The sequence below is a fragment of the Bufo gargarizans genome, chromosome 3 (assembly GCF_014858855.1).
Source record: "Bufo gargarizans isolate SCDJY-AF-19 chromosome 3, ASM1485885v1, whole genome shotgun sequence".
Taxonomy (NCBI): domain Eukaryota; kingdom Metazoa; phylum Chordata; class Amphibia; order Anura; family Bufonidae; genus Bufo; species Bufo gargarizans.
Window position 1 is genome coordinate 293,695,237 of NC_058082.1, and position 13,825 is coordinate 293,709,061.

The following is a 13,825-nucleotide window of genomic DNA, read 5'->3' on the forward strand; positions in this document are numbered from 1 at the left end:
CCTGTGTGTGTGCTGGGCCTAAATATATGCCAATGGACTGTTGCAGTGGTGGCTGACGTGAAGCCTCATTCTCTGCTATGACATGCAGACTAATTCTCTGCTGACATGAAGACAGATTCTCTGTTACGGGACCTCCCTCCTCTGCCTGGGTGCTGGGCCTAAATATATGCCAATGGACTGTTGCAGTGGTGGCTGACGTGAAGCCTCATTCTCTGCTATGACATGCAGACTAATTCTCTGCTGACATGAAGACAGATTCTCTGTTACGGGACCTCTCTCCTCTGCCTGGGTGCCGGGGCCTAAATATCTGAGAATGGACTGTTCCAGTGGTGGGTGACGGGAAGCCAGATTCTCTGCTATGGAACCTCTCTCCAATTGATTTTGGTTAATTTTTATTTATTTAATTTTTATTTTAATTAATTTCCCTATCCACATTTGTTTGCAGGGGATTTACCTACATGTTGCTGCCTTTTGCAGCCCTCTAGCTCTTTCCTGGGCTGTTTTACAGCCTTTTTAGTGCCGAAAAGTTCGGGTCCCCATTGACTTCAATGGGGTTCGGGTTCGGGACGAAGTTCGGATCGGGTTCGGATCCCGAACCCGAACATTTCCGGGATGTTCGGCCGAACTTCTCGAACCCGAACATCCAGGTGTTCGCTCAACTCTAATTACAATCCCTTTTTTTTTTTTTTTTATTCCACCCCTGTTTTCAGCACTGGTTTTTCCTTTGTTGGAGGAACAGGTGTTGGGAATTATTTCATTATATGTGATCATAGCCTGGTCTATAAGAAGTGGATTTGCTTTAGTTTTAATATGTCATCAATATATATTGTAGAAGCTTATGTGCTGCATTAGTAAATGCTGGAGGTTTATATCACAATAAGAATACAGATGCAGACAGAGTAATATCTCTAAAAAACACTTCAAACAATTGTTAGAGTAATTAATTTCAGGTACAAAGCAATCAACAGGTATTAGGCCTATTGGCAAATAACGCAGACACAATCACAAAAGGGCTGTATCTGCGGAGATCTGAGGTCAGCCTCAAAATAGCTTTATTTTATATCCTTATGATAGTAAGAGTAACAGGGTTTATTCAAGGCGGTTACAAGACATATGATTGGACAATTAAAGTTTACATAGAAACAAGTGATACAATTATTATTATTATGATATAGTTGTATAATTAGATAATGAGTAATTCGGAAGTGTATAGACAAAAGTTCATCCCTCCAAGCAATGGAAACATACACTGGACATCTGGCACATTATCCTTGAAAAACATGTCAAAATGTTCTGAATCCACTGGTTTCTATATGAACAAAAATGCATGTTTAATTATGTAATTATGTAATCATGTTACTATTCAGACAGGGACATACACCCTTTTCCGTGCATGTACACACATCTAGTTACATCTACAGATGGCCCTTCTTAAAGTGTGTTCCCGAGGTCATAATGAATGTTATACAGCAGGGGAATATGATAAGATCACATTATACATTCAATCAGATCAATAACAAACTTACCTATACTAGAACATAGTTTTCATGCATGGATTACAGAGTTATATAAAATATCATTGACCATTACTCTCACACACTCCTCTTCGAATGTTAGGCCAAAACTGCCAAACTATGGGGCAGGCCCACCATATGTGTAGAGTATTACCAATCTCTTGGCAGTCTCTAAAACATCGGGGTGAGATCATCAGGTAAATTAGATGTAATCTAGATGGCACCATATACTCTATGAAGTACTTTTATGGTTGTCTCCATCAGTGTCACTTGCCTGCCTCCCTTGCCATTGCTCGAGAGTAACGGTCTCCCCCAAATCTAATTCCCAGTTATACATAAAGGCCAATTTAGAATCAGAGAGAGTGGTGTTAATAATAGCATAGATGAAGGAAAGAGAACCCTTACCTTAGGATCTACTATGGCAAAGCCGCTCGAATGATGTGTATTCCACAGTCTTGTCTTTTGGGACAAACGAGGTTAAGAAATGGAAGACTTGGTTAACTCAAAAAGTTTCAGTAGTTGGGGGTGAAAAACATGAAATAAAAGAAGCTGTTGGACATGAGGTTAGAGTTAAGCAGGAAGTCATGGTGTAGCTTTGTTTACTTCAACCAAACAAACAAGGTTGGTGATAACCCAGGTGGAAAAAGGGGGTTTCGAAATATAGGGAGCATAGTTGAGATCATACTTTGTAACTTATATTTGAATATAACACCATAAGGTCTAAATCTGCAATTACCGCAGTGACAAGGATACTCAAAAACTAATATCTAAACGCCACAAAGAATGAGTAAACTAAATTCCCATAAAAAGTACTGTTTATTAAATAATGCCAATAAAATCACATAACATTTTTAGCAATAAATATATGGTCAATATCAACACCCGTAGAAATATCTAATGAACAGCGCCACCTTAATACACACTTAATAAATGTTTGCAAGCAGTCCTAGATAATATATGAAATGTATAATCAATGCAAGCGGAAGTAACACTTAGAGAAAAACATCCTCACTTATAGGATCAGCCCCTGCATGGATCTAAGAGTGTACAGGTCTAAATGACTGCTAAATATGTCAGAAAAAATGAGACAAAGATAAATCATTTCAGAACTTTTTCCACCCTTAATGGGACCTATAGGTGTGCACACCCTTAAACTAATACTTTGTTGAAGCACCTTTTGATTTTATTACAGCACTCAGTCTTTTTCGGTATGAGTCTATCAGCATGGCACATTTTGACTTCGCACATGCTTTGGGAAACTTTTACCACATGCTTTGGGAAACTTCAGATGTGTTTTTGCAAAATGTAGCCTGGCTTGGATGTTTTTCTTCGTAAGTAAAGGCTTTTGTCTTGCCACTCTACCCCACAGCCCAGACATATGAAGAATACGGGAGATTGTTGTCACATGTACCACACAGGCAGTACTTGCCAGATATTCCTGCAGCTCCTTTAATGTTGCTGTAGGCCTCTTGGTAGCCTCCAAGACCAGTTTTCTTCTCGTCTTTTCATCAATTTTGGAGGGACGTCCAGTTCTTGGTAATGTCACTGTTGTGCCATATTTTCTCCACTTGATGATGACTGTCTTCACTGTGTTCCATGGTATACAGTGGGATGCGAAAGTTTGGGCAACCTTGTTAATCGTTGTGATTTTCCTGTATAAATCGTTGGTTGTTACGATAAAAAATGTCAGTTAAATATATCATATAGGAGACACACACAGTGATATTTGAGAAGTGAAATTAAGTTTATTGGATTTACAGAAAGTGTGCTATAATTGTTTAAACAAAATTAGGTAGGTGCATAAATTTAGGCACCACAAAAAAGAAATGAAACCAATATTTAGTAGACCCTCCTTTTGCAGAAATTACAGCCTCTAAAGGCTTCCTGTAGGTTCCAATGAGAGTCTGGTTTCTGGTTGAAGGTATTTTGGACCATTCCTCTTTACAAAACATCTTTAGTTCATTCAGGTTTGATGGCTTCCGAGCATGGACAGTTCTCTTTAAGTCACACCACAGATTTTCAATTATATTTAGGTCTGGGGACTGAGATGGCCATTCCAGAACGTTGTACTTGTTCCTCTGCATAAATGCCTTAGTGGATTTTGAGCAGTGTTTAGGGTCGTTGTCTTGTTGAAAGATCCAGCCCCGGCGCAACTTCAGCTTTGTCACAGATTCCTGGTCATTGGTCTCCAGAATCTGCTGATACTTGGTAGAATCCATGCATCCTCAACATTGACAATATTCCCAGTCCCTGCACTGGCCACACAGCCCCACAGCATGATGGAACCATCACCATATTTTACTGTAGGTAGCAAGTGTTTTTCTTGTAATGCTGTGTTCTTTTTCCTCCATGCATAACGCCCCTTGTTATGGCCAAATAACTAAATTTTAGTTTCATCAGTTCACAAAACCTTATTCCAAAATGAAGCTGGCTTGTCCAAATGTGCTTTAGCCCACCTCAAGCTGCACTTTTTGTGCTGTGAGCGGAGAAAAGGCTTCCTCTGAATCACTCTCGCATACAGCATCTCCTTGTGTAAAGTGCGCCGAATGGTTGAACGATGCAGTGACTCCATCTGCAGCAAGATGATGTTGTAGGTCTTTGGTGCTGGTCTGTGGGTTGACTCTGACTGTTCTCACCATTCGTCGCTTCTGTCTATCCGAGATTTTTCTTGGTCTGCCACTTCGAGCCTTAACTTGAACTGGACCTGTGGTCTTCCATTTCCTCAATATGTTCCTAACTGTGGAAACAGACAGCTGAAATCTCTGAGACAGCTTTCTGTATCCTTCTCCTAAACCATGATGGGGAACAATCTTTGTCTTCAGGTCATTTGAGAGTTGTTTTAAGACCCCCATGTTGCTACTCTTCAGAGAAAATTAAAAGAGGGGGGAAACTTACAAATGACCCCCTTAAATACTCTTTCTCATAATTGGATTCACCTGTGTATGTAGGTCAGGGGTCACTGAGCTTACCAAGCCAATTTCAGTTCCAATAATTAGTTCTAAAGGTTTTGGAATCAATAAAATGACAACAGTGCCCAAATTTATGCACCTGCCTAATTTTGTTTAAACAATTATAGCACACTTTCTGTAAATCCAATAAACCTTATTTCACTTCTCAAATATCACTGTGTGTGTCTCCTATATGATATATTTAACTGACATTTTTTGTCGTAACAACCAACGATTTATACAGGAAAATAACAATGATTAACAAGGTTGCCCAAACTTTCGCATCCCACTGTATCTAATGCCTTGGAAATTATTTTTTACCCTTCTCCTGACTGATACCTTTTAACAATGAGATCCCTCTGATGCTTTGGAAGCTCTCTGTGGACCATGGCTTTTGCTGTGGGATGTGACTAAGAGAATTTCAGGAAAGACCAACTAGAGCAGCTGAACTTTATTTGGGGTTTATCAGAGGCACTTTAAATGATGGCAGGTGTATGCTGCCTCCTAACATGATTTGGAATGTGATTGCTTAATTCTGAACACAGCTACATCCCCAGTTATAAGAGGGTGTGCATACTTATGCAACCACATTATTTGTTTTCTTCTCTCCACCTAAAAGATTTCAGTTTGTTTTTCAATTCAGTGGTACAGTTTATAGGTCACATTAAAGGTGGAAAAAGTTCTGAAATGATTTATCTTTGTCTTATTTTTGTTACAGCACAGAAACCTGACATTTTAACAGGGGTGTGTAGACTTTTTATATCCACTGTATAAGAGATATATATATATATATATATATATATATTATATATATATATACACACACACACAATACATATGGTCAGATGTTTTTTAAGTCTAAATGTTTTTATTAACAAAATACCAAAAAGATATCAAAAACATTGATTCTGGTGTTACATAAGGGCTAAGCCAGGAAATGCACATAGTCCCAGAATTTTATCACTTCAATAAATGAATCATGTCAATTATGGTGAATCGTAAAAAATTTTTACTGCTATAAAAAACCTAAATATTTAACTTGTCTGCATAACAAAATTGTCCCACAGAAAAAAGTAAAATAAATGCATAAATAGAAAGGTATGGCAAGCCCAAAATGCACTTAATCTTAAAGGGGTAGGGTATTCCAGCACAAAAAAGAAGTCCCCATTGGCTGCAGCTGCTGTCAAAAAAATAACAGAACCTATACTCACCGATCCCCCTCTGCAGCCCTTCATAGCAGTGACACGGGTCCTGGCTAATCAGCGATGCCAATCATTTCTTCTTCCAGACAGAAGCATGAAGTGGAGCACAGCAAGGACCTCAGCACTGTCCCAATGGCAGTCATGAGAGAGGGTATTTCTTACTTTATGTGCAGCCTGTAGGAACATTTTTGTGCTGAATACCCCTTTAATTGATGTAAATATAGGCAAACAATAAAACTGGTTTAGGAGCTATATATCTTCCCTAGTTATGAGTCATATTATCTGCGTACATTTTGTTTTCATACATGTTGTATTGAAAGAATATTACATAATATGTAAATGTGAAACTTCACTGGAAAAAAAGTGACTTGTCTAATATGAATGTTATATCTGTGTGGATGTGTTGTTGTATCACAATTAGATGTATTGCATTTAGCACTAAGGCTATGGTTCACCACATCCTGCCAGCAATAACATGACACCTACTGTAGGTGCTCAGGAAAAATACAGCATCAACAAAAACACACAAACAGTATGTACTGAACTGAAGAAGCATGGACTTCATGGACATCACTGATGGGAGGTGCCCTTCCACACAACTTGTACCTTTCTTGTGGTGCCTCACCAATAACTGACCAACCACGTGCAGTGGAATGGATGTCACCTTACCACCAGTGATGGCCAGTTCACATTGTTCGCCCGCGAACATATACGGGCTGCCATCTTTTTTCACAAGTCCGGAGAGGCACAGGTAAGCCCTTACCTGTGCCTGTGCGCGAGCCGGTCTGAAAACAAGTGCGGTCAGCGGGAGCAGGCAGTTCCGAGAACAGCCACCGAGGGCCTTCATCGGGCTGTTCTCGGAACTGCCTGCTCCAGGTGACCGCATTTGTTTTCAGACCGGCTCGCGCCACAGGCACAGGTAAGGGCTTACCTATGCCTTGCCGGACTTGGGAAAAAAGATGGCAGCCCGCATATGTTTGCGGGCAAACAATGCGTACTGGCCATCACTGCTTACCACAAACAAATTCACAGGGAACGTTGGGTGGGAATATGTCTTCCAGGGCTGCAAGGCCACCCTTATGTCTTCTCACCTAGTGCCCAAACTCATTGCTCTTTAAATGGGCAGGCTGGACAATTATATCTAGCATGCTCTCGGACTGCTGCCCACTTCTTGCTGTTCTCCTATAACGGTGTGCGATGACTGATGTGTGTTATGTTATGTTTGTATCTTGTGCCTGGTTGGACTACATAAGTTAGTAAACAACCTACAAAGAAGAAACGAGCCCAAAACAGTACCCATAAAATATAATAAAGATTTAGGCCTCATGCACACGACCGTAGTTCTGGTCAGCATACGAGCCACAGTTTTTGCGGCTCGGATGCGGGCCCATTCACTTCAATGGGGCCGCAAAAGATGCGGACAGCACTCCGTGTGCTGTCCGCATCCGTTGCTCCGTTCCGTAGCCCCGCAATTGTCTTATTCTTGTCCGTTTGGCGGACAAGAATAGGCATTTCTACAATGGGCCGCCTGTTCCGCAAATTGCGGAAGGCACACGGGCGGCTTCTGTTTTTTTTGGATCAGCGGTTTGCGGACTGCAAAAAACGGAACGGTCGTGTGCATGAGGTCTAATTGTGTATACAAATATCATTAAAAAAGTTTTTATTAAAAATCAAATGATGCAAGGACAGGTGGCAGAAAAAGCATCCTCCAGAGACCACATAATTTACCAATGGGGGTGAATATGGAAAGGCGTGTATATTATAATGTATGGTGTGGACTAAACCCACTGGAATAGTACCCTGTAACCAACATAGCTACAAATAATGCCAGGAATAAATAGTAATAACTGTGTCCAGACCAGAAAACTAACACCAATATTCAAACTCACCCATTTGCAATTATGGTCAATGGTGGGCGTGACCCCATTTTCTTTTGTTTATACATAAGGATGGTACTCTATAACTGGGGGGAGTTGTGGGGAGGCACCTGCCATGTTGGGGAGTCACTGCTGAGCCAGGTTGGGGTAAATTTTCTTTTAACAAGGTTTTGTCACAGGACACCGGCCACACACGTCCTTCCCCTTGCGCCGCCGACGTCCTGTTCCTCTCTGGCAGCTGTAGGCCTCCGCGCAGAGCGGGGAGTAACTGGGCGTCTCCGCTGCCATGGCAATGGAGGGCGGAGTGCGCCCGGCTGCACGCTCCCTCTATGTGTGGCCGGCGTCCTCTGTTGCCAGGATACCTGTGTGGGCTGAGCGCCGGGCTGGACACTCAGCACTCTGCTATCAGTCCTGGGACAGGTCATGTGGCGCTGGCCACGTCACATGACCTTAGCCCTTCAGTTTATAAACAGGCAACCTGCTTTCCGTTCCGTTGAAAGATAGAGCTTGTCCTATATTTGGCCGTAAATCACGGGTCGTGGCTCCATTAAAGTCAATGGGTCCACAAAAAAAAAACGAAACACATACGGAAATGCATCCGTATGTCTTCCGTATCCGTTCCGTTTTTTCTGAACAATCTATTGAAAATGTTATGCCCAGCCCAATTTTTTCTATGTAATTACTGTATACTGTACATGGCATACGGAAAAACGGAACATAAAAACGGAAAGGAAACGGAAACACAACGGAACTCAATAACAGAACAACGGATCCGTGAAAAACGGACCGCAAAAAACTATAAAAGCCATACGTTCGTGTGAACTAGACCTTACAGAGCTAAGCTGCAGTGTAAAGCAGGACAAACAATGTGTCTCTACATCAGTGCATGAAGCTGACAGAGACACTTCGTGTCTCTGTCTCTCAGTGCAAATAGCAGGGCATGGCGGCGTTATACTGTGTCAGTGACTAAGAGGGTTAAGAATCAGGGTCATCTGCAGAGCTGAGAGAGTAGAACTCTGCATCAGAACTGAGGGTTCAACACTGGAAATAAGGGGTTCACTTCATACCCAAAACACATATTACGGACAGCAAAAGTTGCTTGCAGAGCAATGAAATCCCGATACTAAAGTTTCTCTTCTGGGCGCTAGGCAAGCCAATCAGCAGCAGGCTCTGCAAGCACTGCCAATGGGAATTGGCAATCCCAGCGCCCATCAGCAAGACAACATAGAGCGTAGGGGGGGGGAGGATATAGGCGATATGCGATATCAATTTGTGCCATGATATGGATTTTGTGCATATCGCCTATATCGCCGGACTGTGATATGATCGCGCTCTCGGCGCACCATGTTCTCCTGAGCCGGCACAGTCAGTGGAGAAGGAGGGAGTCCCTCCCTCTACACTGTGCGCGGCTGCCGCTGACCACCAATGAGAACAGAGTAGGAGGAGGAGGGGAGGGACTGTGGCCACTGCGCCACCAATGAATGTGCCGGCCATATCCCGCCCCCTATGACAGCACGCTGCGATCCGCCACAAGTAACCCCTCAGTTGAGGGGTTAATCGCGCGGATCACAGCGTCCTGTCAGAGGTCGGGTGCTGGGAATGTTTGTCTGCATTGGTGGCAGTGGGCAGTTCCGATCAGAGTCCCAGCAGTGTAATGGTGGGGCTCCGATCAGTTACCATGGCAGCGGAGTCACGCTACTGAAGTCCTGGCTGCCATGGTATGTTAGTGAGCAGCATTATACTCACGTGCGCCGTGGCCGCCGGTCGCTTCTTCTTCTGTCTGTACGGCGCATTGCTAATGCTTATAGCATTAGCAATGCGCAGCACAGACCTATGAGAAGAAGGAGCATCCGGCGGCCACGGCGCACGTGAGTATAATGCTGCTTACTAACATACCATGGCAGCCAGGACTTCAGTAGCGTGACTCCTGGCTGCCATGGTAACCGATCGGAGCCCCAGCATTACACTGCTGGGACTCGGATCAGAACTGCCCACTGCCACCAATGATGGGGGGGGAGGGGGACCCTGTGGCCACTGCCACCAATGATTAATACTGGGGAGGGAGGGGTGGGTTTGAGTTACCAGAGGGGGCTGATAAGAGGGAGAGGCTGGGGGGCTGATCAGAGGCTGGGGGGCGGATCAGATGCTGGGGGCACATGAGAGGCTGGGGGGCACATGAGAGGCTGGCTGCCATGGTCAGCTCCCTGCTGTTGTGTGCACAAAGCACAGGGCAGCAGGGAAAGTGCAAAGTACTATTCACCCTAATAGAGCTCTAAACCCCCCCATATATAGAAAACAATATATTGCGATATATATCGCATATCGCACATGCTTAAAATTATATCGCAATATAGATTTTAGGCCATATCTCCCACCCCTAATATTAGAGCAGTCAAGAAGTCAGAAATCAAGCGGGTACAGCGCTAGCCACTGATGATGTGCTAAGTAAAGGGGGGCCCAGAGGACAGGACAGAGGAAGCTGGAAAGCAGAGCTTTAGCGCCCCGAACAGGGACTCAAAACAGGAGCAAAAATTAAAGGGGTTTCCAGGTTCAGAGCTGAACCCGGACATCCCTCCATTTTCACCCCGGCAGCCCCCCTGACATGAGCATCGGAGCAGTTCATGCTCCGATGCTCTCCTTTGCCCTGCGCTAAATCGCGCAGGGCAAAGGCATTTTTAGGAGTTCCGGTGACTTACCGGGGCTCTCCATGGGGCTGACAGGAACCCCGGTGACGTCACTGGCACTGAAGGGCGGGATTTAGCTCTGCCCTAGCCAGTAAAATGGCTACGGCAGAGCTAAAGCCCGCCCCTCAGAGCCGGTGACGTCACCGAACACACTGCCGGGCGGAAGTTACCGCCTGGCAGTGTGTTATTGAAAACAAAAGAGCCCGTGCCCTGCGCGATTTAGCGCAGGGCAGAGGAGCGCATCGGAGCATGAGATGCTCCGATGCTAGGCTCAGGGATGCTGCCGGGGTGAAAATAAGGGTATGTCCGGGTTCAGCTCTGAACCCGGACAACCCCTTTAAGTGTAATTTGGAGCCAGGGCCTTTTGTCTAAGACCGGGCCCCCTTCCTCCAGGGGCACCAAAGCCGCTGCGTGGTCTGCCTCCGTTGGAGGTGCACCGCTGACTGTACCTCTTAAATTTTTTTTAATTTTTTTTGCAATAGGATCTTTATAAGGCCTCATGCACATAACCATATCCATTGTGCCGTCTGCAAATCGCAGATCCACTAAAAAATATGGATGTGGTCTATGTTACATCCATATTTGTTGCAGTTAATTTCAATGGGTATGTGGTCCGGAGATAGTTTCGGTCAATACAAAACTTTTCCCTATCCACAGAATATCTGGGACCACCACTGGATCCTGTGTCCCCTATGAATAAAGTGGCAGGTCAAGCGTGCACATAGCTACTCTGTTCACTCTCTATGGGACTGCTGGACATAGCCAAGTACAGATGCAGTGTCCCACTCCTTTATATGTGTGGGCACTTTAAACTTTGGCATATGCTATCGTAATGTATTAGTGTATGTACCCTGTATATTCCAATAACAGGCTGTTAGGGTGTAATTTCAACTATTCACCCCTAGGTGGTGCTAGCATCACTTAGATATAACAAAAAAAGGAAGTTAGGTTAATCAGGGAGAGTGAAAAAAAAGTAGTAAGTTGCTGGAGGTGAGGAACAAGAATTGTCTAAGATGTAGCTGCCATTTTAGTCATTAGAGGGAGCAGAGAGACCAGGATTACAGCTGCCTAGCACTGATCAGAGAGTCATTACCTTGATAGAGTGAGTCTAGTGGAGATAGAAGCAGCCTTAGCTCGTGGGCTCCACAAGCACCAGTGACTGGGAGAAGCCTAAAAGCACTTGGACACAACCAGACGACTAATGCGCAAAGTTGTCAATTGCCACATGCCTCTTTGGACATCGTGGATCAGAGTATATACAAGCATCCTGCACAAATAATGGAGCAGAAGGATTTTGCCTGCCATTAGGGAGACCGCCCTGTGGATTGCTTATAACAAGTGAGAAGTTATTATATCCAGTACCTGGTTGCTAAAGTGTGAACATAGTGTAGACAGATATAAGAAAGAACCTATCCCACCTGTTAGCAAGGAAATTCTGCAAGCTACAATTACCAAGCCTGTTATAAGGATTACAGTGGAGATATTATTGGGATTATCATCTTTGCCAGGTGAATGAACTGTACTGACTATTCTGAGACAAGGGATTCAAGTAAATGTTCCATTGTTTTCAACCATTGACTCCTCATCCTTTCTACAAGCTTCCTTTGCACCTAACGGTGCTGGTGTCACGAACACTAGGGACCCTGCCTCCAAGGCACCTAAAAACCCATTCCAAATTATAACTAATTATGACTGAACATGGAGCAGTGGAAAATTACATATAAGTGACACACAATTTACTCCTGGTCACTGTGGGTCATTGTAATTCCTTTAACTTTATTAAACTTGTCCCCATGTTTCTAACAGTGATACCATTGACTGTTATAGCTGTTATTCTTGTTCTGGGACCCACTGCTGTATCCAACATACACAGAATACACCTTATAATTGTGGGCTGATTTATTTACATATATTTTTTATAGTGTTTGAAGTTCAGTTTTCCTGATACAAATCACCAAAACTCCTACTTTCTTACACACTTCCATAGTTAAAATTCTGTGAGCCATTGCTCAAGGTGATCTACTTATCAAGGTCAATGGGAGCTCCCCCTATTGGTGACTGCAGGCAGTTAGAATTTTTCCATACTTATATGCCATGTATCAGGTGATTTGGATGACTTTCTACTAGAGGCCACTGCTCTGCTCATCTTCGTGGAGAATCTAAACCCTAAATTATTCTGTGTCATCACTCTGGTGTCTCCAGAACTTGGCATCATGTCTGTTATTATTATGAGCTCCTGTCTGTCATAAATCACATTACATTTTAAGACTCCTATAACAAGGATCTTACCTTATTTAGGGATTTTGGGTTCTTAAGACCAAAACCTTCTAGCAGGGGTCACTGGTGAAGATCAGTAGATGGTTTATTCTGCGCCTCATTTTGTCTCAGATCTCTGGTGATCCGATCTTCTGCAATTGTCTTCTTAACCCCAGGCTGTTTTTATTTCCAGTGGTGACCAGTGGATACTGCTGTGTCCAAGTTATACAGAAAACACCATAAATATTAAGAAGCAGAGAAATCACAAATCATCAATGTAGCCAATGAAGACACAAGGTCTTCTCATGAATGAGGTCCCTATCATCTGATAGATATAGAACAACAGACCAAGTTTATATGGAGACTGGACCTCTTATACACAATGCAGCTAAGCTGCAGTCACTGATCATAGTCAGACTCGGACTGGCCCACAGGGGTATAGGTGAATTCCCCGGTGGGCCCCTGAGCAAGGTGTGCCCCTAGTCTCCCACCCCCTGCACAAGTGACACATAACACAGTAGACTTACTGCACTACATACATATATTCAATGTACAGGACCTCCTATACACAATGAAGCTAAGCTGCAGTCACTGATCATAGTCAGACTCGGACTGGCCCACAGGGGTACAGGTGAATCCCCCGGTGGGGCCCTGAGCAAGGTGCGCCCCTAGTCTCCCTCCACCTGCACAAGTGGCACATTACACAGTAGACTTACTGCACTACTTACATATATTCAATGTACAGCACCTCAACCAGCCTATGTTCATATCAAAAGACTTGATAGATTATCAAAAAAAAACTACCCAGTTTATTATAGACATGATCAGAGCTGAGATGACTTCTAGGTATAGAGGAAAGCTAGCCAGTGTGTTCTTTTCCCCAAGACCTTCTCAAAATTGCTGCAGGGACCATCATCTGGTAGCATCTTGCTTCTGTGTGAGCAGGTAATATTTGAATGTATCCGTAGGGTGGGCCCCTAAAATAAATTTTACTGGTGGGCCCTAGGCATCCCAATCTGACACTGCTGACATGGACAATGCTGGTATAAGTTATACATATTGTATATAGTGATATGGACCATGCTGGTATAACATGGGCATTTCCTATGTATAATGATATATGCACAGCTGGTATAAGTTATACATCTTCTTGTATATAGTGATATGGACCATGTTGGTATAACCTGGGCACCTCCTGTATATAATTATATATGTACAGTTGGTATCAGTTATCCTTCTTGTACATACAGTAGTGATATGGACCATGCTAGTATGACGTCGGCATCTCCCAAGTATAACTATTGTAAGGGATCGCTCTCTCTCAGGGGGTCACAATCACAGATT